Consider the following 27,486-nt stretch of genomic DNA (forward strand, 5'->3'; position numbering starts at 1 on the left):
ACAGTCGGTGGCAAGGGAAGCCAGGCGGAACACGGTACCTTAAGTGGAAAGGATCCTCCAGCGGTGGCAGTTGTTCCAGGCAGTGGCAGCAAGGCTCGACGTCGGTCAGGGGAGAAGAAGTTCTCGCTGAAGAGCAGAAGAAGAGGGTCGTTGCACTGCCCGGGAAGAAACCAGCCGCGGAGTCCTCCGGTAAAAAGGGTTGTACCGACTTTCGTGGTTGGGGTAAAAGTGGTGGGGTTCCGGTTGCCGGGGTGCTTGGCACTGGCAAGGCGGCCACGAGATACCTCGAGAAGCGAAAAGAAGGCGAAAACTGGTTGTCCCCACCAGTCAAGGGAAGGAGCCACTCGGTTAGGAGTTCTCCTCGGTCGTCGGAAAAAGTGGTGAGACGATTCAGCAGGGCTCCACCGGGTGGTGTCGTCGAAGCAGGTCGGCTCAGCTCTTCCCTCGTCGGATTCTTGGTCCTGTGGCGACTTCTGAAGTCCCAGTCCCCAAAGCCCTGCTTTTATGCAGCAAACCCCCATTCACCCAGCCTAGCTGTCACTCAAACATGCTAAGTGGTGAGCCGGGCGGCTCACCACTTGGGCCAATCAGGACGGAGTGCGACTTGAGTTACCAAGGTAACTCAGTCCAGGGTGCCTAAATCCCCCTCCACCCCTCCTAAGTACCCCAGACAGAGTGGCACCACTTTGGAGGGCTTCTGTGGAGAAGCCCGCCAAAAGTGGAACAAAGGGCTCCACTTTGGGTCAGAGTTACAGAGGCGAACACCAACGCCATTTTAGAATCAAGTTTTGGCAAAAAGTCCCAACCGGAGTTATAAAAATAAATATATAAACCGGCGGTATGTTTAAGGCTACCGTAAATAAATAATTAAATGTGTTAGCCTAAAACAATGGGAAATCCCATAGGAAAATATTCGCGGTCGAATATAAAACGTAGTTTCCACTGCCACCAGCCAAAACTCGATCAGGGGGGACGGAGACGTGCCCCCTCGACTAACAGACCCTGGGGCAATCGAATTGCCCCAGCCAGTACGTCCACAATATGATGGTTTGTACTGGTTCTGTTCAGGATTCAAGACTAGCAAAGTCTTTGGTGACTTTACATGCCCTGGGAGACAGTAGTCAGTCCCAGGGTATGGAGTCTATGTTGGGGAGTCCCTAGGACACCCCTGGGTCACGGCACAGAGGGTGCTGTGTAACCCACATCACAAAAATACATGAGGCCCTATGGAGTAAAAGACCCCATAGCCCATTCAACACAAGGTTTGTCCAAGATAACACAGTTCAACATGTCCAAGAGTGAGGGTAAAAGAGTCTCACTCTTGGCAGGAGAAAAAATTAAACCCCAGAAATCCAGCAAAGCTGCTGGGGGACTCACTAGGGAGGGAAATTCAGCCTAAACAGAGAATTCTCCCTAACACTCGCCCCCCCCAGACTAAGGGACAGGAGGATTTAATCCACTCCTGGATGAACCTCATACCTCTAGTCGATGATATACATCCTAGAGAGTCCATCAGCATTTTGATGGTGACACCCTGACCTGTGCTCAATGGTGAAATCAAACCCTTGCAGGCAGATTGACCATCTCAATAGTTTTGGATTTTCCCCTTTCATTTGCATTAACCATCTCAAGGGTTGGTGGTCAGTCTGAATAACAAAAGTAGAACCATACAAGTATGGCCTAAACTTCTTCAGTGCCCACACAATAGCAAAGCATTCTCTTTCGATAGTTGCCCACCTTGTCTCAGGATCCTTCAGTTTCCTACTGATGAAGCAAATGGGGTGCTCCCTACCCTTCTCATCCAGTTGGCTTAGAACTGCACCTATACCTACATTGGAAGCATCAGTTTGTACAATGAAAGGTTGGTGGTAGTCAGGAGCTCTCAATACTGGGGCTTGGCAAAGAGCTCTCTTCAGTTTTTCAAAGGCCTGATTGCACTCCTCATTCCATTTTACCTTTTTAGGGAATTTGGGAGAGGAGATTACATTCAGTGGAGAAGCTATGGTCCCATAGTTCTCAATGAAATTCCTGTAATATCCAGTGAGGCCTAGAAAAGCTCTCACTTGGGTTTGAGTAGTTGGTGTTGTCCAATTTTGCACAGCTTCAATCTTGCTGGGCAAAGGCCTTATTTCTCCACCTCCTACCTCATGTCCAAGGTAGACCACTTTACTTTGACCAATCTGGCACTTACTGGCTTTGATTGTCAAATGGGCCTGTTCCAGAGCCTGCAACACATGTCCTAGGTGGTTCACATGTTCTTCCCAGGAGTGGCTGAAGACTGCAATGTCATCCAAGTATGCCATGCAGAAATCTTCCATCCCAGCCAGAACTTGGTTCACCATCCTTTGGAACGTGGCAGGTGCATTTTTTAGTCCAAAAGGCATGACCTTAAACTGGTACAAGCCAACTGGGGTCGAAAATGCAGTTTTCTCCTTGGCATGGTCTGTCAGGGCTATTTGCCAATAGCCTGACGTCAGGTCAAATGTGCTGAGGTACTTGGCTGCACCAAGTTTATCCACCAACTCATCTGTCCTGGGCAAAGGGTGGGCATCAGTCTTGGTGACTGCATTTAGAGCTCTATAGTCCACACAGAATCTCAAGTCTTTGGATCCTGCCTTTGGTACTAACACAACTGGGCTAGACCATGGACTAGTAGAGGGCTCTATTACCCCGAGATCAAGCATCTTCTTGACCTCTCCTTTGATGTGGGCTCTGATATGTTCTGACATTCTGTATCCTCTGCTTTTGACTGGCAGACAGTCACCAGTGAGTATCTCATGCTGGCCCCAAGGGGTCAAGCCTGGTGACAGTGAGAACAGGGAGGCAAACTGATTTAACATAGATTTGCACTCCTCTTGTTGCTCAGGTGTCAGGTCTGAAGAGAGATTGACTCCTTCAACTTTTTCATCTAAAGGTACACCTCTGAGGAGATCAGGGAGAGATTCACTCTCTTCCTCCTCTGCAGCTGAAGCTAGAAGCAAGGCTCCTACATCAGGTCGGGAGACGTATGCTTTTAGTCGGTTGGTGTGGAAGACTCTAGGAGCTTCCCTGGGTCTGCCCAGATCCACCAGATAGTTGACCTCTCCAAGTTTTCCCACAACCTTGAAGGGTCCCATCCATTTGTCTTGCAAGGCCCTCTGCCTTGTTGGGAGCATAACGAGAACTAGCTGGTCTTGAGTAAACTCAACCATGTTAGCCTTCTGGTCGTGCCAATGTTTGACCAGGGCTTGACCAGCTTTCAAGTTGTCACTTGCTTCTGCCATCATGTGTGACATTCTCCTCCGGAGACCTATCACATAGTCAGTCACTCTGACTGGCTTGAGGGGAGGAGCACCTTCCAATCCCTCCTTAATCAGGGCCAATGGACCTCTGACGGGATGGCCATAGAGAAGCTCAAAGGGAGAATAACCTACTCCCTCCTGAGGGACTTCTCTATAAGCAAAGAGAAGGCATGGCAGTAGAAGGTCCCACTTTTTCTTAAGGGGTTCTTCTAAAGCACCTATCATGCTCTTCATGGTTCTGTTAAACCTTTCAACCAACCCGTTTGTCTGAGGGTGGTATGCGGTTGAGAACTTGTAGGTAACTCCACAGGTTTTCCACATGGCTTTCATGTAGTGGGACATAAAGTTTGACCCCCTGTCAGAGATTACCTCCTTAGGAAACCCAACCCTGGTAAAAATACCAAGGAGGGCCTTAGCCACAGCCGGAGCTGTAACAGTCCTCATAGGAATTGCCTCAGGGTACCTAGTAGCATGGTCTACTACAACAAGTATAAACCTGTTGCCTGAGGAGGTTGGAGGATCAAGGGGACCAACAATGTCAATCCCTACCCTCTCAAATGGGACTCCCACAACTGGGAGAGGCACTAAAGGTGCCACATTCTTGGAACCAACCTTACCAGAAGTCTGGCAGGTATGGCAGCTCTTACAATATCTATCTACTTCAGCCCCCATCTTTGGCCAATAAAAGTAGAGTGAGAGCCTTTCCTTGGTCTTCTTGAAACTCAAGTGACCAGCCAAAGGTATCTCATGGGCTAGTTGTAAGAACTGTTGTCTGTTCTCTTGTGGGACTACAAGGCGTTTGTAGTCTCCAGGTTCAGACTCAGTGGGTTCACTGTAGAAGAGGCCATCTTCCCAGTGCAACCTATACTTCCCAGGCTCTTGCCCATCAGCTTGAGAAGCTGCCTGGTGGCGGAGACCTTCCAGAGTTGAACATTCTCTTTGCCCCTTACGAAAAGCTGCCCTGCTAGGCCCACCTTCTGCCAGTAAAGACTGCAGCTCAGGATGGTCCTCAGGGTCCAAATCTCCAATAAGGTTGGGGCCTCCTTCTAGCTCTTCCTCAGAGTCTAGCTCAACCACACAGGGTTGTACCTCCCTCTCAGCCTCAGCTGGAGGTGGAGTTACAGGTGTAACTTTGGACAACCTAGGGGAAGTCCTTGTTGGAAGCACTGGAGTGCTTGCTGCTGGCTTTCTCCTAGGAGTCTTGGGTTGCCCCTTTGCTCCTGATCGGGTAGTTACTGCAGTAAGTTGCTCCAGTGGGAGAGGAGTGATTTCTGTCATCATCTCCTGAGATAACCCTCTCAGGGTTTTCTCTCTTGCAGGTTTTGTGAGTTCCTGGAACCTTTTGCTAGGAGGTCTGGGGGTATGAGATACAACTCCAAGAGCTTTGAGGTCATTACCCAACAGGACCCTACCTGGCACTTCACATTGTACACTGACAGGTATTTTTACAGCCATATCGTTACATTGGATGAGAACTGGTAACTGGGGACACATCTGCACAGGCCCACCAGCTAACTTGGTGAGGCATTTGGGTGCCTTAGCAACATCCTCTGCCTTGAAAAATGATTCATCCACCACAGTTATGCTGGCTCCAGTGTCCCTAATGGCAGGAGTCTCCTGACCATTCACCTGGACACTGTCCTTATAATACTCTTTAGTATTATCTGGGATGGAGTTATAGACATCTAAATTCTGTTGTTCCCACAACCCCAGAGAGACTAAAGAAACACTAGCTGAGACTCCAGTGGGTTCATCAGCTAGTAATAGAAAGTTTCCACTTGCCATTTGTACTTCCTCTTCTGGAGCGAAGGCTAAGGAGGCAAGCTGGACCCCTGAAGGTTTACCCTTACATCTGGGATCTCCTTTCACATGGTCAGTAGCCTTACAAACAAAGCATGAGCCAAAGGCTCGCTGGAATGGAGGCTTGTTCTGACCTCCTTCTGGTCTGGGACCAGAAGGTACACTAGCCTGATTTGGTTTCCCTTGTGGCTTACCCTTATAGTTTTGTTTGGGGCCCTCTTTGGAATTTGTAGTATTAGAATTCTCTTTGGAGTCCTTTTTAGACTGTTTCTCCCCCTCCTTCTTCTGAGTTACCCCAGAATCCTTGTGAGTGGCCCTGTTGGCAACCCACAAGTCAGCAGCCTTAGCTAGCCTCCGGGAATCCAATTCCCTGGAATCAGCCAAGTGTTGTCTGAGCTCAGGAGAGCAGGCATCATAAATAGTCTCCAACATAACCAAATTCTTCATACCTTCATAAGTGTTCACCTTGTAACCCTTAATCCATCCCTCTAAGTTTTTCAAACATTCATTCACCCAGGTAGCCCAAGGGGTACCATCATGCTTTTTGAGGCTCCTAAACCTCTTAAGATACTGGGAAGGGGTCTTCCCAAACCTAGCTATCAAAGCTAGTTTCACACATTCATAGTCCTTCCTATCCTCCTCCCCCATCTCCATTACCACATCAGTTGCAACAGGGGGGAGCCTAGAGAACAACCAGGTGAGCAAGTCATTTCCTGTGATGTTCTGGAGCCCATGATTATATTCAAACAGAGACAACCAATCCAACACATCCAACTTAGGCTCATACATACCAACCAATTCTTTAGGCATCCGGGGTCTTTTAGGACTGGAACTTCTAGAGGAGCCAGAGAGAGAAACATTCTCAACAGATAATTTCTTCATTTCTAAGTCATACTTGAGCTCCATTTCCCTTAGCCTTAGTTCTTTGTCAGTTTGAGCATTAAGTTTCTTATACTCCAATTCTAGCTTCATTTTCTCCAGTTCAAAGTACTGAGGACTAAATGTGGGACCTGGTAAAGGTCCAGTAGGCACAGCAGGTAGAGCAGGCAGAGGCCTAGGGGGGACAGTTACAACGGCCTCACCCTCCTCTTCTGACTCTTCCTCAGAATCATCAACATTTTGCTCCATGTTAACTTCAACACTGTCATCTACAGTTGCTGGAGTGGTAGGTTCCCCTGAACCATCACCCAGACTTTGGTTAGCTAACAATCTTTCAATCAGCTCCATTTTCTTGCCCTTAGTCAGGAGATCCTTATGTTTACAGAGCACTCTTAAACAATCAGCAGTTTTGGCTGCAAGGGACTCTTGACTATAGCTTTCTATAACTGACATGTTAGAGGTTTTACTTTTTCAGTGCTAAGCTTTGTGGTTAGTTGCACTAAGGTATCTAAAGCACAATAAAATGTATACTCAATACAAATCCCACCGCTGTACACCAGTGTTAGGCAGAAACCTGTGCAGTTCCCTTGGGGAACACTGCAAAAGATTTAAGACTACAGGTAGAGCAGTAAACCCCTTTGGTAGCAGTCTGTACCACCCAGATTTACCTGGTAGCTGTGGCTGAGCAGTCAGACTTCTCTCAAGAAGAGTTAGGCAGTATGCAAAGTATACACAATATGTACCAAAACACAATAGCACAAGCAAACACTGACCAGAGCTTGGTTTCAAAAGTATATAGTTATTTATTTAAAATACACATAAGTTAAAAACACTCTAGCAAAATATAGTAAACACTTCAAACACAGTTATATCTAAAGTAGATTCAATCCTTTCTCCTATCTAGACAACTCTAGGTTAACACCACTTAATTAAAACAGAGGTGAGTGCGTAACGTTAGATGACACTCTAGTAGTTTCCAAGAAAGGGAGAGAAAAAGCAGAAATGGGTTAAACACACCACTCTAAGGTCCAGAACACTTGCAATAGGCTCAAAGAAGCACAAAAGTCACAGGTGAGCAAAAGTCACTGGGCAGGGCCCACTCTTAGAGTAGCCGGAGCGAAAATGTGCCCAAGATCACACTGTTATTAGGGATTCAAAGTCTTGCAAAGAGTTAGAAAGAGTTTAGAGTGGCTTAGAAAGTTTAGCCAGGGTGTCCCAGGCACTCCCAGGTTCGAAAGCCGGGGGCTAAATCTACCCCGTACAGTCGGTGGCAAGGGAAGCCAGGCGGAACACGGTACCTTAAGTGGAAAGGATCCTCCAGCGGTGGCAGTTGTTCCAGGCAGTGGCAGCAAGGCTCGACGTCGGTCAGGGGAGAAGAAGTTCTCGCTGAAGAGCAGAAGAAGAGGGTCGTTGCACTGCCCGGGAAGAAACCAGCCGCGGAGTCCTCCGGTAAAAAGGGTTGTACCGACTTTCGTGGTTGGGGTAAAAGTGGTGGGGTTCCGGTTGCCGGGGTGCTTGGCACTGGCAAGGCGGCCACGAGATACCTCGAGAAGCGAAAAGAAGGCGAAAACTGGTTGTCCCCACCAGTCAAGGGAAGGAGCCACTCGGTTAGGAGTTCTCCTCGGTCGTCGGAAAAAGTGGTGAGACGATTCAGCAGGGCTCCACCGGGTGGTGTCGTCGAAGCAGGTCGGCTCAGCTCTTCCCTCGTCGGATTCTTGGTCCTGTGGCGACTTCTGAAGTCCCAGTCCCCAAAGCCCTGCTTTTATGCAGCAAACCCCCATTCACCCAGCCTAGCTGTCACTCAAACATGCTAAGTGGTGAGCCGGGCGGCTCACCACTTGGGCCAATCAGGACGGAGTGCGACTTGAGTTACCAAGGTAACTCAGTCCAGGGTGCCTAAATCCCCCTCCACCCCTCCTAAGTACCCCAGACAGAGTGGCACCACTTTGGAGGGCTTCTGTGGAGAAGCCCGCCAAAAGTGGAACAAAGGGCTCCACTTTGGGTCAGAGTTACAGAGGCGAACACCAACGCCATTTTAGAATCAAGTTTTGGCAAAAAGTCCCAACCGGAGTTATAAAAATAAATATATAAACCGGCGGTATGTTTAAGGCTACCGTAAATAAATAATTAAATGTGTTAGCCTAAAACAATGGGAAATCCCATAGGAAAATATTCGCGGTCGAATATAAAACGTAGTTTCCACTGCCACCAGCCAAAACTCGATCAGGGGGGACGGAGACGTGCCCCCTCGACTAACAGACCCTGGGGCAATCGAATTGCCCCAGCCAGTACGTCCACAATATGATGGTTTGTACTGGTTCTGTTCAGGATTCAAGACTAGCAAAGTCTTTGGTGACTTTACATGCCCTGGGAGACAGTAGTCAGTCCCAGGGTATGGAGTCTATGTTGGGGAGTCCCTAGGACACCCCTGGGTCACGGCACAGAGGGTGCTGTGTAACCCACATCACAAAAATACATGAGGCCCTATGGAGTAAAAGACCCCATAGCCCATTCAACACAAGGTTTGTCCAAGATAACACAGTTCAACATGTCCAAGAGTGAGGGTAAAAGAGTCTCACTCTTGGCAGGAGAAAAAATTAAACCCCAGAAATCCAGCAAAGCTGCTGGGGGACTCACTAGGGAGGGAAATTCAGCCTAAACAGAGAATTCTCCCTAACACCAGGCCATTGGAGTTTGTCCATAATCTATTTGTATAGAGTGTCTTTGAGTACTGCTCAGAGGAGCTGCTTAAGATGCCCAACCGTGGATCATAACACGCAATTACAGTGGTCAAATGTTCCATTAATACAGCACGGTTGTCATGCAGAGTGGGGAATTGCTGTGCCATATGATACAAGTCAGTGGAGCTCCATGACTGTGTATTCTAATAGCAGGATTATAGACATCAGGTTGAGGGTAGGTGCGCATGGGTAAGAGGGCAGTGTCTCCTTGGGCAGCAGCCGACACATTCATGGTGTGAAGCGAGGGGGGTTCATCCATGGAAGAGTGTGAAAGCTGAATGTCTTGTTTAGTAAGGAGACGCATGGCAGCATTGGCAGGGGGTGACCCCGGATCTGCTCAGGCACAATATTTGCTTATGAAGGCAGGTGACCACTGGGGTTCTAGGATGTGCATCTCTGATAAGTAGAGGCTGAATTTGGCGTTGAGAAAACCAGCGGGGGCCGTTTAGCAGCCCCGCTGGTAAAGTGAGGCGAATAGTGCATGGCGGGGCAGCTGCCCGGGAAAGTGACACCGAGGAAGAGGTGATGAAGATGCATCAGCTGAGGGGGAGGCAGTTTATGTGGTCAAGATGGAGGGAGCTGCTGGAGTTGATGGTAGATGTTGCACCATCACTGGGTGGGGCAGGGTGGCAGTGGGCACTGAGTGTGGTAGGTGTGGTGGGACCACTGACATTGGAGGAGAATAAGGTGGCAGAATTTCATCAAGGAAGTCCACTGGGTGGACCGAGAGGGAGTACACTCATCCGGCCATCCACAACAGGGAGATGTGGCAAATAATCAACACAGTACAAATATCTAGGGCACAACCACAAGCAAAAAACTAGGTATACCAGGCATGTTCGGTGAGCATGGGGTAGCAACTTGAATCCCCCTTAGGTGAGCCTGGAGGCAAATTTAAAGAGCTCTGGAGTCAATGGAGACGTTCAATGGTAATGGCATACCACAACAACGTGTGTGTAAATGGAGACATTTAGTGGTAATGGCATACCACTACAATGTGTGGGGAGGCAGCAGCAACGGGAAACCATGATGTTAATCACATAAAACCCACGAGAGTAAACAATGATAGCCTCTTTCAACAAATCTACATAAACAATATGCCTCACAATAGCACCTTGACTGCGTGCAGATGCAGAACCTCTATGAGAAAACAGCTGGCATCGGCAACAGAGATATTTTCAACGCACTTGACAACTCAAGACACAAACACTCAAGCCAAAAAACGATATGCAGTAACCCACTGCAATGCAATTAACTACAACACTCAAAAAACAAATACTCAATATCAAGCACAGGACATCGGCATGATCCTTCCTGGTAGAGCTAACACTGCTACTTCCCCTCCTGCCCTGCCTCAGCTACAGTGTGTTCAGAGCGGAAATAGGAAAGTGGCCAACGCCCAACACTGAAGGGCCGCGCACAGCAGAAAAGTGAAGTAGCCATGGCGCAGGCAGTAAGCCTGGCTTCTGACATTCGCAGACTGCTCCTGGACCTTTTCTAAGCACCATAGCGTAATGGGCAGTTTACTAGGTTTCAATAGGGAACAGGGAAGGTGGGTCAGTAAGGCAAGAGTGCGACAAGTCAGTGTCCCTTCTAGAGAGGTGAGACCTTGGTGTCAGCGAAAATGATTCCAAAATGAAGCCATCAACATATATATATATATATATATATATATATATATATATATATATATATATATATATATATATATATATATCGAACAAAAGGAGGAAATAACGAACCGCACTCCTGCGGGCTAGGCATTAGTAACAGACTACAAGATCCTGGACAAAACACGAAAAAACCACTGTGTTGAAAATACGGATGCCTTTAATGTTTTTAAAAAGAAAAAAGTATTGTACAAAACAATATGCAGTACAAAAGCAGCAACATAAAGACAGACAGAGGCAGGACACCGTGGTGCACAACCTGCAGACAACGCGTTTCGCGCTACACTGATCACGTGAGGGGAGAAAGAATGGGCTGGTAAAAATACACATGGTAAAACAAGTCCTATTACTCTGTCAATCGATACAATGGGCCAGAGCTGTGGATGCAGAGACAGGGAGCCACGATGGAAAGGGGTAGAGTACATGGAAAGATATTACTAGAATAGTGAAAGCGCTGAAACACACCCCCATTTGGTTTACAAATGAGGGATAAAGCCGCAAACTGAGTGCAAAGTGCACTTAAAAATCTGAGAATGTGTTACAGTGCAGGAAAAATTATGATAAAGCAAAATTTATATCAAGTTGGAATCAGCAGCCCCAACACGCTACCATATGTACAAATAAATATACACAGTCATGGAGAAGGGCAAATATACAGCCAAATATAGCAAAGACTTCAAGATTGCAATATACATACGCATAGTAAAAAAACAATACCCCATTATGGCAATCAATTGGCAAAAGGATAACAATCACACAATATTAAAGCCATACAAAAAATAATAGTAATACGTCAATTCATCCAACTTTAAAGGCCAGCCTGGGCTGCTAAAACAATCAGTGGTCACTGCTATTATAGTAAGTAAGGGTACATATTATGTGTAATACAAAGTGCAAGAGCAGGTAATGTTCCAAAATAAAGTGCATAAGTAACAGCAAGACAACAATGTGTCTATCGAGCCTCATAATGGCAAAGCCATACTAAAGTGCAAGTGCATGAGCAGCAGAAACATTCCTAATAATCAAGTGCCATAATTGGCAATAAAGGTAGACACATAACAGTAAAAGCCCAGGGTGACATAGCATTAAATAAATCGAATGCTGGAACGAGCAGGACTAACTACCGAAACGCAGAGAACAAAAACCCAATAAGCAGAAACCACTGAAGTAAAAGGACCGCCATTAAACCCCAATGTATGAAAAAGAATTGTATGCATACCACTCCCCATACATTGGAAAATACACAGCTAAATCAAAAATAGACAAAATGGATAAAAGGATGAAAGATAAAAAATATATATAATCATCCCAGAGCTAAGGAAACTACACAGGAACATATTGTAGAAGTCCAAGTGGACAAGCAAAACAAGAAACGAAAAACAACAGAGAATGAAAACAAGACCAAAGTAGCAAAAAATTATTAAGTGCCCAAGAAAGTGTACAGCTCCTCATCTACATTGTGACCCTTCGGATGCTTGCTATCGAAATCCAGAATAAATCTGGTTTCGAGTTGTCTCAATTTCAAGACACGGTCACCACCCCTGGGGTGAGCAGGCACATGCCCCACAGCAAAAAAAGTTAACAGTTTCAAATCATTGTCATGTTCTAGTTTGAAGTGTTTGGCCATTGGGTACGCCGGATCAGAGTTCTGGATAGCTTTAAGATATTGTTAAATTCTCAGTTTCATTTTACATGTCGTACTCCCAACATACCATCTCATGCAAGGGCATGAGAGAACATACACGACAAAGGTGGTGTCACAATTGATAGAGAATTTTATCTTCTGCTGAATTTTCGTGACTGGATGTACAAATGATTTCTGCACAGTGGCGTGTGCGCAAGCTTTGCACTTCATGCATTTTGTGAATCCCATGGGAGAAGCTAAGAGCCAGGTAGTAGAAGACAGATTTTTGCCACCTGGGGATAAAAAAGCTGGACACAAGTTTGTCTCTCAAGGAGGGCACACATTTTTACGTCATGGTAGGACGGTTGGCCAAAATAGGCCTGAGATCATTGTCTAAAGTAAGAACACGGCAGTGTTTTTCAACAATTTTCTGAATGTTATTGGAGGCGGTATCGAACGAGATAATAAGTGTGGGTTCATCATTAGTGATAGTTTTGTGATTGATGTCATACAGTAGTTTGTCTCTGGACATTCCACATGCCCGAATATAGGCCATTTCAATAGTTCTGTTGTCGTACCCTTGTTTCAAAAAATCCCTATCTGTCAATACACAGTGATGATCAAACCAGGCAATATTGGTACAGTTACGGCGATACCGGATGAATTCACCATATGGAATTGATTTTTTGCATGATGAAGGATGACAGCTGTTAGCATGAGGAGGCAGACCAGTATTAGTGGGTTTCTTATGGAGTGCCATGTGAATACCTGAACTATCCAACATAACAATGACATCCAGGTAGACAATCTCACTTGACTGTGACATTCGGTAAAGCTAAGATTGGCCTGATTGCCATTGATGCTTTTGACAAAAGATAGCCAATCGCTTTCCGTACCCTTCCAAATAATAAAAACATCATCAATATACCGCCACAAAGAAACAATCTGTGTTGGAAAACAAGATGATAGTAAGTAGGACAGAAAAGTAGCCTCCTACCACCCCTTTGTGAGGTTAGCATAAGTTGGTGCAAAGGTACTTCCCCCTAACTTGCTGGAAGAAGGACCCCTCGAAAAGAAAAACATTGTTATGCAGGTAGAACAGAAGCATATCCAAAATCATAGAACTATGTCCAAGATAATTAAGAGAGCGAGTGTCCAAATAATATTTGCATGCTAACATCAACAGTGTGATTGATAGAAGTGTATAAAGAGACCACATCTAGTGTGGCCAAGAGCAAACCCTCTTCCCAAGGTGTATTAGTAATATGTTGTAAAAAATCCTTAGTATCCCTCAGGTAGGATGGCAACACTGATACGAATGGAAAAAGTGTTTAATCAATAAATTGGGCAAGATGTTCCAATAGTGAGCCATATAAGGTAACAATGGGCCTACCTGGGGGATAGTTAAGGGATTTATGTGTTCTGGGAAGAAAATAGATAGTCGGTATGGTGTAACATGCAGGAATGAGGAATTTGATCAAGTCATCCTCCAATAGGTCTTCACTCGCCCACTTGGTAGATGGAGCAGTACGTTCTGTTCTGATTTCTTTGAAAGGGTATTTACAGAGCTTGATGTAGCACAGACGATCATGCAATTGCCGATTTGCCTCTGCCACATATTTTGTTCTGTCTTGAATGACGATATTAGAGCCTTTATCGGCTGGTTTAATGACGATATTGGATAGCTGTTGAAGTTCACTGATGGCCAGACGCTGTGCAGCAGTGAGGTTCTGCTTGGTAATACTGTTTTTTTGACGAAGTCTTCTAAAATCACTAACACAAAGGTCATGGAATGCCTCGATACATCCCCCTAATGGAAATTGTGGGGTAAATCTTGATTTATTCTTGTGTTTGGTTCGTATGTCCTAATTTGTATTAATATCAAAATCAGAAAAATCAACATTTGTAGAATCAAATTTATCATCGTCGAGGCATGCCAGATCCATGAGTGAAGGAATGTCTGAGATGAGAAAATCGATGCCACCGGTGCGTGGTGTTGAATGCTTGGCAGTGATGATATTAGTGGCAAAGAATTTCTTAAGTTTAATTTTACGCAAAAATGTGTCAAAATCGATGCGTGCTTGTACATAGACATAGTTCATATTGGGACAATAGTTGAGACCCAAAGACAGGAGCGAGGTCTGTGATTTGGTAAGGACATGGGACGAAAGACTGATAATTTGGCAGCACTTCATGTTGTCAGTTATTGTTTTTTTTACACCAGAGCGCATTGATCTGCCGTGTTGCTGCCCCTTTGAACCGGTTCCCACGTCGGCCTCGGCTAAATGACTTTCCTGCCTGTGATTTCTGTCCTCTTCCTTTTCCTCTTGTTTTGCCGCAACCCCTGCCTCTTTTTTGATTTTTCCCATCCTAACACAACAGTCGCATTTCGTCTAAAAAATTCATTTTTAGCGTAGGCTCATCGGTCTCGGATCCAGAAATATCTGACTCAGATGTGGCAGCACCTGGATCACCAGACTGCGCAGATGCTGACTGTGTGGCATTGGTTTTACGGAGGGAATCAAAATGTTTAGCAAAGGTGAAAACACGACCCATCTCATAATCTATTTTGTCTCTGAGGAATTTCCTATGCTTGCGTTGTTTTATCTCATCTTTGTAAGAGATTAAGCCTTCATCGATTTTGACACGTAATTGCTTCCCTTCCTCTATTGTGGAAACTTTTGTAAGTTCAGTCTCAACTCTGACCAATTCCTTGAGTTCCAGCTCGTGGTCCAATTTGGCATATTTTACCAGGATTATCAAAAATTTGGCAGAACAGTCCTTGCTGGCTTCACCCCATTCCTGAAGCATCAACAGATCTTGATCCTCAAAAGAGGGAGTAGTCATAATGCGTAAACCTCCTGGTATCCTACCAATGTCCAAGTAATTTTGGAGGGAATGCTCCTCCCACCACTTTGATATCTCCCTTCTCCGAAGTTTCTCAAGTTCCTTTAATAGAGTCACTTCCTTGCTAATATTTACATTAGCCTTTTTATTAGCCCCAGTGATGAGCAACGTGACTGCAAGTTCCTGTTGTTCACTGAATAAATCTTTAGCCTGAAGTAGCCGGGCTGCTACCAAGGCGTCCTGCAAGTCTGTCATACTGCGGCTGCTATAATAAAGACTAAACAAAAATACAGTGCAGCTGAAGAGGCCAAAGGCTAAGTACCGACTTATAATCACAAAGACGGTCACAAAAGGACAAAAAAAGTGGTGCGGAGAGGGATACAGGGCACAATAAATACATGTGTAAAATAAGAGACACAAGCAGGCTGAAACACACACCTACCTTATGACGATCGTCTGTGCATCCTCCGGCACACGTAGAGCCGCCAGCGGGTAAGATAAGTTCAGCTCCCAATCCTGTTGGCAGCATGATCTGCCACCAGCGGCAGCAGCCCTACTCATAGAGCGAGGGTTGAGATAGGGCACGCACACATATATATATTTTTATAGATCGACATGTGCCTGTAGGATGACGTGGCAGCCGGGTCCACCGTGGGAGCAGGGGAGTGAATTTAAGTTGAGGTGGGAAGTTGCTAATATGGGAGCGAGTCCTGCGTGGTGAGTAGGGCCAGGTGGGAGGCATTGGGTGAGTGAAATTGTTGCACCCTAATGTGGTATGCAAAGTGTGTAGCTATATAGGGATGATAGTGTGATTGTAGCAAACGAGGGAGGCAAAGAAAACAGATTGAAGCCAAAATTGGAGGGACGCAAAGACAATATATTGAGGCCAGACTTGGCATATACCACAGTTCTAATACAACCCAGCGCGACGCGCTTTAAAACACAGTGGCCACGTATGAAAACACTCGGTGCATTAGGCGCAAGAGGCAATCAAGGCAGCAATGTTTATTCCCCATTAAGGTTAGCTCAAGAGGCGTCTGGCATGAGCTGGGGCAGTATGTGGTAATAGCATACCACTTAAACACCATGGAAAGGCAATGACAAGCTGCAGACAGTATTCAAAACCACAACTTCACGAGCAACCAAAAAAAACTGACAGCCCAAATTATGTTATTGTTATTGTTATTGTTATTTTGCATTTATATAGCGCCTTATATACCATTGGTATGGTCTGAAGGCGCTGGTAGGTTGAACGCCCTCGGGAACCGAAGTTCAGGTCAGTATAGAGAGTAGAGGGAGTCCAAAAGTGCGTGTGCGCACTAGGTATGTGTGCAGCTGGTGCGGAAATCGAGTGGTAGCTGCTTCTTAGTTGTAGGTGTGGTGGTTGAGAGGTCAGGAGTATGTGTTTGCTCTGGTCGGTTTTACCCAGAACGAGTGTGGCTGCGTTAGGCCTGAGGAGAACGCCTGGCTGGGGGGTGTGAATCCAGCAATGATTACTTAGAGTGATGTGGAGTAAGAGGGAGATGTGGATATGAGAACAGTTATACCGAATGGTGTCATAGTATCTCTGTGTTCTAGATGAGTGGTGGTGTAAGAGGGAGAGTAAGCGTGGGGTGTGGTAATGATGTATGTTTTCAAGTGTTTCCTTCATTCCAAAGCATATTAAGTATCGTCTGTTGTACATATTCGTCCGTTCCTCATATTCGTCCGCTCCACACATTCGTTCAGTCATTATCATCGTCTAGTTCACACCCTCGTACACTTCTAAACGCTGCTGGGAACAGTTCTGAATTCAACTTTCGCAGAGAGGTTATTGGGTGCAACTTTCAAGTGTAACTGGGTATACTTCTAAAATGCTATTGGGTACACTTCTAAATGCAGGTGGGAACCGTTTTACGATCAGCTTTCAGATAGGCTATTGGGTGCAGCTTCTAAATGCAATTGGGTATATTTCTAAAATGCTGTTGGATACACTTCTAATTGCAAGAGGGTACAATTCTAATTCAACTTTCTCTGAGGAGGTGCGGGGTACAGTTCTAGTTGCGAGGGGGAACAGTTCTTAATTCAACTTTCACAGAGAGGCTATTGGGTGCAAACTTTCAGGTGCAACTGGGTACACTTCTAAATGCAAGTGGGAACAGTTCTAAATTTCAGCTTTCACAGAGAGGCTATTGGGTGCAGCTTCTGAATGCAATTGGGTACACTTCTAAATGCCGTTGGGTACATTTCTACATGTAAGAGAGAACAGTTCTAAATCAACTTTCTCACAGAGGCTAACCGGCGCAACTTCCAACTCTAATTGGATACACTTCCAGGAGCAGGTGGGAGCGGTTCTAATGCGGGTGGTAACGGATTTAAATTCAACTTTCGCAGAAAGGCTATTGGGCGCAGCTTCTAAATGCAATTGGGTACAATTCTAATGCAGGTGAGGACAATTCTAAATTCGACTTTCTCAGAGAGGCTATTGGGTGCAGCTTCTAAATGCAATTGGGTAGACTTCTAAATGCCGTTGGGTACACTTCTACATGCAAGAGGGAACAATTCTAATTCAACTTTCTCAGAGAGGCTATCCGGCACAACTTCTAACTGCAGTTGGGTACACTTCTAAATGGAGGTGGGAGCAGTTCTAATGTGGGTGGTAACAGATCTAAATTCAACTTTCACAGAGAGGCTATCGGGCGCAGCCTCTAAATGCGACTGAGTACACTTCTAAATGCAGGTGGGAACAATTTTAAATTCAACTTTCACAGAGAGGCTAATTGGGGACAGCTTCTAAATGCAAATTCTAGTGTATCTTTCTCAGAGGGCTATCCGGCGTACTTCTAAATGCTAACATTCACAATTCCATCTAAGAGTGGACATGCTAACATTCACAATTCCATCTAAGAGTGGACATGCTAATATTCACAATTCCATCCAAGAGTGGACATGCTAACATTCACAATTCCATCTAAGAGTGGACATGCTAACATTCACAATTCCATCTAAGAACATGCTAACATTCACAATTCCATCAAAGAGTGGACATGCTAACATTCACATTTCCATCTAAGAGTGGACATGCTATCATTCACAATTCCATCAAGGAGTGGACATGCTAATATTCACAATTCCATCCAAGAGTGGACATGCTAACATTCACAATTCCATCTAAGAGTGGACATGCTAACATTCACAATTCCATCAAGGAGTGGACATGCTAATATTCACAATTCCATCCAAGAGTGGACATGCTAATACTCACAATTCTATCCAAGAGTGGACATGCCAACATTCACAATTCCATCTAAGAGTGGACATGCTAACATTCACAATTCCATCAAGGAGTGGACATGCTAATATTCACAATTCCATCCAAGAGTGGACATGCTAACATTCACAATTCCATCTAAGAGTGGACATGCTAACATTCACAATTCCATCAAGGAGTGGACATGCTAATATTCACAATTCCATCCAAGAGTGGACATGCTAACATTCACAATTCCATCTAAGAGTGGACATGCTAACATTCACAATTCCATCCAAGAGTGGACATGCTAACATTCACAATTCCATCTAAGAGTGGACATGCTAACATTCACAATTCCATCAAGGAGTGGACATGCTAATATTCACAATTCCATCCAAGAGTGGACATGCTAACATTCACAATTCCATCAAGGAGTGGACATGCTAACATTCACAATTCCATCTAAGAACATGCTAACATTCACAATTCCATCTAAGAGTGGACATGCTAGTATTATGGCACTCTATGTTATTGGTAGGTAAGATAGAGTGGCGGGGGTTTTCTGGAGTAGAGTGATTGCTCTACTCCCCACCCATGCCACACTCACGGTTTTTGTTGGTGTTTGTTGGCTTCCTTGGCGTCCCCTACGGACACCTGCTGACACATCCTGGAGCCGCCTCTGTAGGAGCCGCCCTTTGCCTTGGGGCCCTTCGCCAGAGGGGCTGCCGGGCAGAGGGCTGCCCTGGGAAAGTCGGGGATAAAGGGGAGGTGGACGAATCAGGGCAAGGGGAGGACAAAGGGGGCGGGACTGAGGGAGGAAAGCTGCCGTGCAGAAGGGAGGCAGCAAGGGCCTCCTGGCCCCAAAATGGTGGCATGGGGGGGCAGGGGCACAGAAATTCCTATGTGAGGGGCATCTGGGGTCGGCTTGCCCTGCGCAGCACTCACCTGCTTCCCGACGGTAAAGGAAGCAGGGAGGCTGCCGCGGGTCGCTAGACCCGAGCCCACGGGCCCAGTTAGCCAATTGGGAACGGGGGGCTGGATGGAAAGCGGGAGCAGGGATCCAGGAAGGAGCGGGGAGAGGGGACGCAAAGAGGGTACAGGGGCCTGGGGGCACAGAAATTCCTTTGTGGGGGCATCTGGGGTCGGCTTGCCCTGCACAGCACTCACCTGCTTCCCGATGGTAAAGGAAGCAGGGAGGCTGCCGCGGGTCGCTAGACACGAGCCCACGGGCCCAGTTAGCCAATGGGGAACGTGGGGCGGGATGGAAGGCGGGAGCAGGGATCCAGGAAGGAGCGGGGAGAGGGGACGCAAAGAGGGTACAGGGGCCTGGGGGCACAGAAATTCCTTTGTGGGGGCATCTGGGGTCGGCTTGCCCTGTGCAGCACTCACCTGCTTCCCGATGGTAAAGGAAGCAGGGAGGCTGCCGCGGGTCGCTAGACCCGAGCCCACGGGCCCAGTTAGCCAATGGGGAACGGGGGGCGGGATGGAAGGCGGGAGCAGGGATCCAGGAAGGAGCGGGGAGAGGGGACGCAAAGAGGGTACAGGGGCCTGGGGGCACAGAAATTCCTTTGTGGGGGCATCTGGGGTCGGCTTGCCCTGCGCGGCACTCACCTGCTTCCCGATGGTAAAGGAAGCAGGGAGGCTGCCGCGGGTCGCTAGACCCGAGCCCACGGGCCCAGTTAGCCAATGGGGAACGGGGGGCGGGATGGAAGGCGGGAGCAGGGATCCAGGAAGGAGCGGGGAGAGGGGACGCAAAGAGGGTACAGGGGCCTGGGGGCACAGAAATTCCTTTGTGGGGGCATCTGGGGTCGGCTTGCCCTGCGCAGCACTCACCTGCTTCCCGATGGTAAAGGAAGCAGGGAGGCTGCCGCGGGTCGCTAAACCCGAGCCCATGGGCCCAGTTAGCCAATGGGGAACGGGGGGCGGGATGGAAGGCGGGAGCAGGGATCCAGGAAGGAGCGGGGAGAGGGGACGCAAAGAGTGTACAGGGGCCTGGGGGCACAGAAATTCCTTTGTGGGGGCATCTGGGGTCGGCTTGCCCTGCGCAGCACTCACCTGCTTCCCGATGGTAAAGGAAGAAGGGAGGCTGCCGCGGGTCGCTAGACCCGAGCCCACGGGCCCAGTTAGCCAATGGGGAACGGGGGGCGGGATGGAAGGCGGGAGCAGGGATCCAGGAAGGAGCGGGGAGAGGGGACGCAAAGAGGGTACAGGGGCCTGGGGGCACAGAAATTCCTTTGTGGGGGCATCTGGGGTCGGCTTGCCCTGCGCAGCACTCACCTGCTTCCCGATGGTAAAGGAAGCAGGGAGGCTGCCGCGGGTCGCTAGACCCGAGCCCACGGGCCCAGTTAGCCAATGGGGAACGGGGGGCGGGATGGAAGGCGGGAGCAGGGATCCAGGAAGGAGCGGGGAGAGGGGACGCAAAGAGGGTACAGGGGCCTGGGGGCACAGAAATTCCTTTGTGGGGGCATCTGGGGTCGGCTTGCCCTGCGCAGCACTCACCTGCTTCCCGATGGTAAAGGAAGCAGGGAGGCTGCCGCGGGTCGCTAGACCCGAGCCCACGGGCCCAGTTAGCCAATGGGGAACGGGGGGCGGGATGGAAGGCGGGAGCAGGGATCCAGGAAGGAGCGGGGAGAGGGGACGCAAAGAGGGTACAGGGGCCTGGGGGCACAGAAATTCCTTTGTGGGGGCATCTGGGGTCGGCTTGCCCTGCACAGCACTCACCTGCTTCCCGATGGTAAATTATGCACAACAATTCTACAACAGCGGCGTCCTGGTAAGGCGACAGACAAAAGCAACGGAGTCCTTTAACACGATTGGGGGACATGTGACAAAACACAGAGGCTCTCCCAAGCTACCTGGCAACACTGTGACCTCTGCTCCTGAGAAGTCCCCCAAAAACCGATGTTACAATCAATTGTCATATTTACACAGATAACCACATCCAGGGCTCACCCTGCAACTAGGGGCATAGACATGACCCCTTTAAACACTGAAACCTTACTTAAGCCATTACTTAAGCCATGGACCATGGGACAGCACCGAGGGCCACTGGCTGCAATGCACAAGATCACACAAACAGATGACAAATGCTGTGGTAAATGCAGTACAAAAATGCAGCGCTTTACATTCAGTGCGTGAGGCAGGTGACAGAGCAACGAAAATGATGGAGCTGTGACATTTATGTGCCAACGATGTGCAATAAAAACACAGCGAAGGAAGTATGTGCCGGTGCTGGCAGCTACTAGTAGAACTGTAGGGCGAAAAAGAGAAACTAGCCAATGCCCTGCTTTGCAGAGCCTGGCAGAGGAAAAAGGGGAAATGGCTGTGGTGCAGCTTGAATGCAGCGATAAGTATCTTGGAAGGCGCCTCTAGGGGCTTTATAAGAGCTCCAGTGTGTGTATTTTCCTTTCAAAATTGTGTGCCTGGTAATACGTGAACATTACCTGTGAATCATCCAGCATGTACTCTGCACCCTACTGGTCTCTTGATTTGGGCACTATTCCCACAGTTTCCTACAGGATAAGCCTGTGAAAGCTAATATAACTCTGGGCAGCCTCCCGGAGCGCAGCCTCGTGGAGTGCAGCCTCCCGGATTGCAGCCTCCCAGAGCGCAGTGTCTGCACTGAATCCAGGAAACCAAGCAAATAACAATGGGCATCAGGACAATGCAAAGTATAAAACTGATAGATGCAGTGAACTACATTTAGGCACATACTGAAACCAACGTAACAGACGATATTATTTCACAGACAGGCACATGCATTACAATACAAAACACGTGGTGAGAGGGGTACCAAGAAGTACAGATTGACATGAACAAAACCACGACATGTGAATACAACAAGCGGCAAGATAAAATGGCATGGAGGCAAATATAGAAATAAAATAGGTTGGTTTACCCATCAGCAGGGGTCAGAGGAATAAAATGGCTCCTTACATCCGTACCGCGACACACAGTAAGTCTACGGCCCCTAGGTGAACCCTAGGCCTCCCAGGAGGCAAGCAGGATGGAACGAGTCACGGCATCTGATAAGGAAATCCCCACGGCAGGGGGGAACCCTACAGCAATGAAGGGTCCAGACACAGCTGAGAGGCAAACCAAGTTATAATTAGAGAAAGACCCACAGCAAAAAACAGTAATACAGAATGACAAGTGACAGGTGCAATCAGTTGTCAGAAGGAGAGCTCTATGACGGTGTTAGGTCAGAGCCTTTCTTATATAGCCTGGCAAGTTTCCATGATGTTTCTAGACATTTGGAAATACTACAAAGCAGACATTTATGAAGAAGCCTTGCGGTTACATGCAAGGTAGCAAGATCAGTAAGGAACTTTGGCGTTCACAACTGAAAACTCCTTGTAAGGTGGTATTTGTACACAGTTATGGAAAGGTACTGGGAGCTGGTGTCTCACGGGGCCTGAGGGCAGCATTCAGTCGCGGCCTGCCGAGTCATGCGGGGTGTGGGGATGGCAGGAGAGCCGGGTGTAGCAAGAGGCCTCAGGCTAAGCCATGGTGAAGGATCTGGGGCCTCACAGGGGAGGGTAATTGCTAGCAGGTATAGTATCAGGACAATCCTGCAAGATCAATGTAGTACACCAAAAACAACACATCACATTAGACTAACTCTCTGACGACTGTCTCATGGACAACAACTGTACTGCTGTAGACACCAAACCACACACGAGACCACAAGTAGTAAGGCATAGTACTATCTTGCAGCCAATTAACCCATGCAAGGAAAGCCCTGGACCCACAATTTGTGTTACACAACAAAAAATACATACACTGGCCAACCCATTCCCTGACTGCAACAATGCACACAATACCCATTGACATCAAAGTATTCATGTTGAATATGAACAACAAAAGAGCAGCAATAGTGCACTGCAAGAGAAATGCATATTTTACCTGTTTCATGTGCAAGATGCCCTCACTCCCATCACCCATCACATCATGACGAATGGATCTGCAGAGAAAGACAAATCAATGTGAGTGCAGCGAACACATCCATGCACCCAAACATACAGCAATATGTGCCCCCCTGAGTGACATGCAAAAAATGCAAACAATTCACATGCCGACCATCAACATGTGTCCTGGCACACATGCAGCTAGATCTGCACACTGCATGCAAATCCAACACACAAAAAACACACACTGACAAACACCCACCCACAACCCACACACTGCCTGAACCCCCAACCGCCATGCAGTGAATGGCCATGTCACAAATACCCCATTATAAAGCTGATGGCAGATACTCAATACACTCATCTGGTAACAGACAGCATGACAATGATAGGACCCACAAAAAGTACATCACTGAGATGACTAAAAGGCTGGATCACCCTGGGACAGTGCAATGAACACTGGCAGGGGAGCCGATGATGCGAAGCCCAGGAACGTATGAACCCAAATACTTACCAATTGAATTGCACTGAAGACAGGCTCTTGCAGAAGGCAGCAATTCACAGAGGCAGATGTCAGAATGGAAGGCTGGGCACTGAGGTAACTGCCATGAAACACACAAGCAGACATGACAAAGCAATGAGAAACGGAGACAAAAGACAAAATGCACACAAAAGGGAGCAGGCAACTGGAAAGTGACAGGTAGTGCAGACTTCACTGCGACTCAAATGCATCGGGTAAAATGAGCATTGAATCGAAGGTAGCATTGACATGTACCAAGCAGCTGTCAACATGCAGATGTAATCCTCATGGTGCAACATGCATGGCACATGCGTGGTGTGGGGTACATTTACCAGCCCCAACAGAAATCCCCTGCATCACAAAACTGCATTTCAGCAGTTACCAAAAAATGGCTGTGCTGTGCCTGCTGAGCAAATATGGGGGCGAGACAGCCACCCCAAGAATAGCTGAATTTGCGGTTCTCCATGTGAATTCGGAGACAATGGCCCTCATTACGACCCTGGCGGAATTCGCGGTGCTAAATGCACCGCGGAGCACGGCGGAAAGCCGCCGATAGCGCCATGGGGGTTGGCGGATTTACCACCCCATGCCGACCTTGGCGGAGCGGTAAATCCCCAATCCCCATTTTGCCCTTCCCCATTCCCATTCTTGCCCCATAGGGTATAATGGGAGTGGGGAAGGCGTTAATTACGCCACCGTAAAGTACGGTGGCGTAATTAACAACGAGGTCCCTTAGCGCCATGGATTTCTCCGCCCGGTAAAACCAGGCGGAGAAAGGCTCCATGGCGCTACGGGAACTCGTAGTAGGGCGGACGGGTCCGCCGCGAATAACGCTGGCGGAAACCCACTCCGCCAGGGTCCTAATGAGGGCCAATAACTTAAAGCCAGAATGGTCCCGCATTTCTCTTCTGTCAGTGAAAAATTCAAGGCTACACCAGAAAAATAACCTGCATTCCGGCTGACATCGCACTGGTGTCTCTTTTGTTTTAAACAGCACAGAATTTGTTGCATTCATCACAGCCCTGTCTGTGTATTGTATTTGAATGCCATGAAGTCAGACTAGGCCTGTATAATGGCATTATTTTCATCAAATCAAGTCCATGAGGAGCAGAGAATCTGCATCAAATCTGCACAGCTCAGAGTTCATTTTGCAACAAACTAACACACACGAGGAACTTCAAAGAAAATATGCTTTCCCTTGCTGTGTGTCAATTACCAAGAAAACTATTTGCAAGCATATTTCTGTGCTCAGAAATTGACCTGATCTGTAAAAGCCTTTCAGAAAATTAATGCTAAAGAAACTGCGTTTTGTGAAATGAATATGAGCTAAAAAGAACACATGTAAACCTGATTTTGCAAAGCAGGGAAATAACACTTTGAAAACGAAATGTGAAAGAATGCCATTACTCGCACAGGAACAGTATTATATGTGTGGGGATGGGGTTTGGTTTAAATGTATATTATATTTATTTACAAAAAGATTTGGGTTCAAATAAAGGAAAAGACAAAAAAAAGTTTGTAGCCAGCAGAACCAGTTTGGCCTAGACAGACACTTCAAAGGTACCAGCCCCCATGGGAAAGGAAGCCCCTCCACAAATATGGAAGGGTCAAAGTGTGATTCAAAAAATGGGCTCCTGGTTATGGACCTATTCTACCCAGGAGGGTTACTTTAGTACAAAAATTACAACTGAATAGGTACAAAGAAGAGTGCTCTAATGAAAACACACTGTTTCATCCCTTATTACCCTCTGCATTAAAGGAGAAAAAGAGAGAAACTCACTTTTTTTATAGTTTGGAGAAAATAATAGTTTGTTTATCTATGCAGTTGAAAAAATCAACATAGAGTGAACAGTTCTCCAAACAACATAACATCACACGGTTGTGTTTGTAAATATATCCTATAAGCCTGTACGGTTGGTTTCATTAAACTGTGTGATGTTATGTTGTTTGGAGAACTGTTCACTCTATGTTGATTTTTTCAACTGCATAGATAAACAAACTATTATTTTCTCCAAACTATAAAAAAGTGAGTTTCTCTCTTTTTCTCCTTTAATGCAGAGGGTAATAAGGGATGAAACAGTGTGTTTTCATTAGAGCACTCTTCTTTGTACCTATTCAATTGTAATTTTTGTCTTAGGGTCAAAGTGTGGAAATATGCGACTTTGTCAGACTGGCCAGCATTTCTACAGCAAGGGACAATAGACCCAGGGGAACTAGCACTGTCACAAAGAAGAATGAATTCCTTTGACACCCCTCCTCGGCTTCAACTGCCTTGGATCGAATGGCGCCCTGGCAACCCTGTTGTTCAGACTGGCACAGATGGGGCACGTTGTCTGTGGAGATTTGAAGGACCGCCCATACAGTGACAAATGCCATCCATAGACTTTAGAGAACTTTTTACTTTAAGGCACTTCTGTCAATACCCTGAACAAGTAGTAATGTAATATTTTGACAGTTTCTATGAGATTTTTAGACACACAGAGCCTCATTACAACCCAGGCGTTAAGGGTTTAATGGCGCCGTCGGCGCCGTTAACCCTTAACGCCTGATTACCATTTTAACGCCTGCTTTTAGCAGGCGTTAAAATGCAAGGCGCTAACCCGCCTTGGTGCTAATTACGGCACCGTAATTTACGGTGCCGTAATTAGCGCCTTCCCCACTCCCATTATGCCCTATGGGGCAAAAATGGGAATGGGGAAGGGTAAATGGGGAATGGGTATTTACCACCCCACTCACCTTGGAATGGGGCGGTAAATCTGCCATCCACCATGGTGTAAACGGAGTTTACACCATGGTGGTAAAGTAGGGAACTTACCGCCTGGGTTGTAATGAGGCCCACAGACTAGGTGTGTCTTTGTAGCCCATGCTGAACTGGAATGACAGAAAAATTGTATTTCGGTGTAAATCATAAATGGCGCAGACATGAAACTTGAGGAAAATATGCCAAATTATAGTATGCATATATGGAATCATTTGTAGAATTGTAGGTGTTTTATTGCTCCTGAAAACTGCGAAATAGTGCCCAAAGGCCGAAGCAGCAGCGCACAGAATTGGTGTTTGAACCAGCATATTCCTTGTGAAATATGGAATATGCCCATCTGATTTCTATAATGGTGACTATTATAAATATAAAGTTGTATTCCATAACTCCTTTTTGTGAAAAATGAGGCTTGTGGGACAAAAGGAGTCATAAAAGGCATACCCCTAAGGTGAGGTCACTTCCTTCAATCCAATCAGCTCAGAGGGAGGAGGCGATACTAATAGCCTGACCTATCCTAGTCAAGGAATATGTCCAGATGACATCCGCCCATATTTAAAACATTCTCTGATGTCATCCTGGCTATATCAGAGGTAGACAAAGAGGCATAGGGGGATTCAACATTCCAAATTCCCCTGCAAGATTCCAAGACTCCAGAACCAGGTCCAGAGGTAGCTGACCCAGATCCAGGCAGGACCAACTATCCAGAAACTCCTATCCAGAACCACTTGTACAGAACCTCCTGTCCAGAACCACCTATCCAGAACCAGATTCATCCCAATAATTCAGGGAGAAATGAGGAAAGGCTGCTGATCCCTTTGGGAGAATCCAGCAACCAGACCCTATGCCCAGTTGATGCATCCCGCTGTCCACAGTGACCAGACCCCTGTTGCCCAGCTGTTCCCATAAAGGACAGCCCAGCCACTGCCTAGTGACCAGATCCTTGCCTCGCTGTCCAGAAACCCGGTTAGCTGTCCAAATTACCCAACTCAAGTGCATTCTGTAATGCCCTCCCCAGTACCAAAAAGCTGCAGGCAGCACTCTCTTACCTAGCATTCTGTCCAAATTCTATAAAAAATCCCATAAGAACGCTAGTAACTTCCCAAATCATCAGCATCCTCTGTTCATCCTGTCCTTAGAAGAATCTGTGTTAGTCTACATGTGTTAGCGTAATTCAAATCATGTCAGCTATCTGTGTAAGTTCTTAGTACCATTTTTGAGATACAT

This window comes from Ambystoma mexicanum, chromosome 10, assembly GCF_040938575.1.
Source record: "Ambystoma mexicanum isolate Mex_15411 chromosome 10, UKY_AmexF1_1, whole genome shotgun sequence".
Classification (NCBI taxonomy): Eukaryota; Metazoa; Chordata; class Amphibia; order Caudata; family Ambystomatidae; genus Ambystoma; species Ambystoma mexicanum.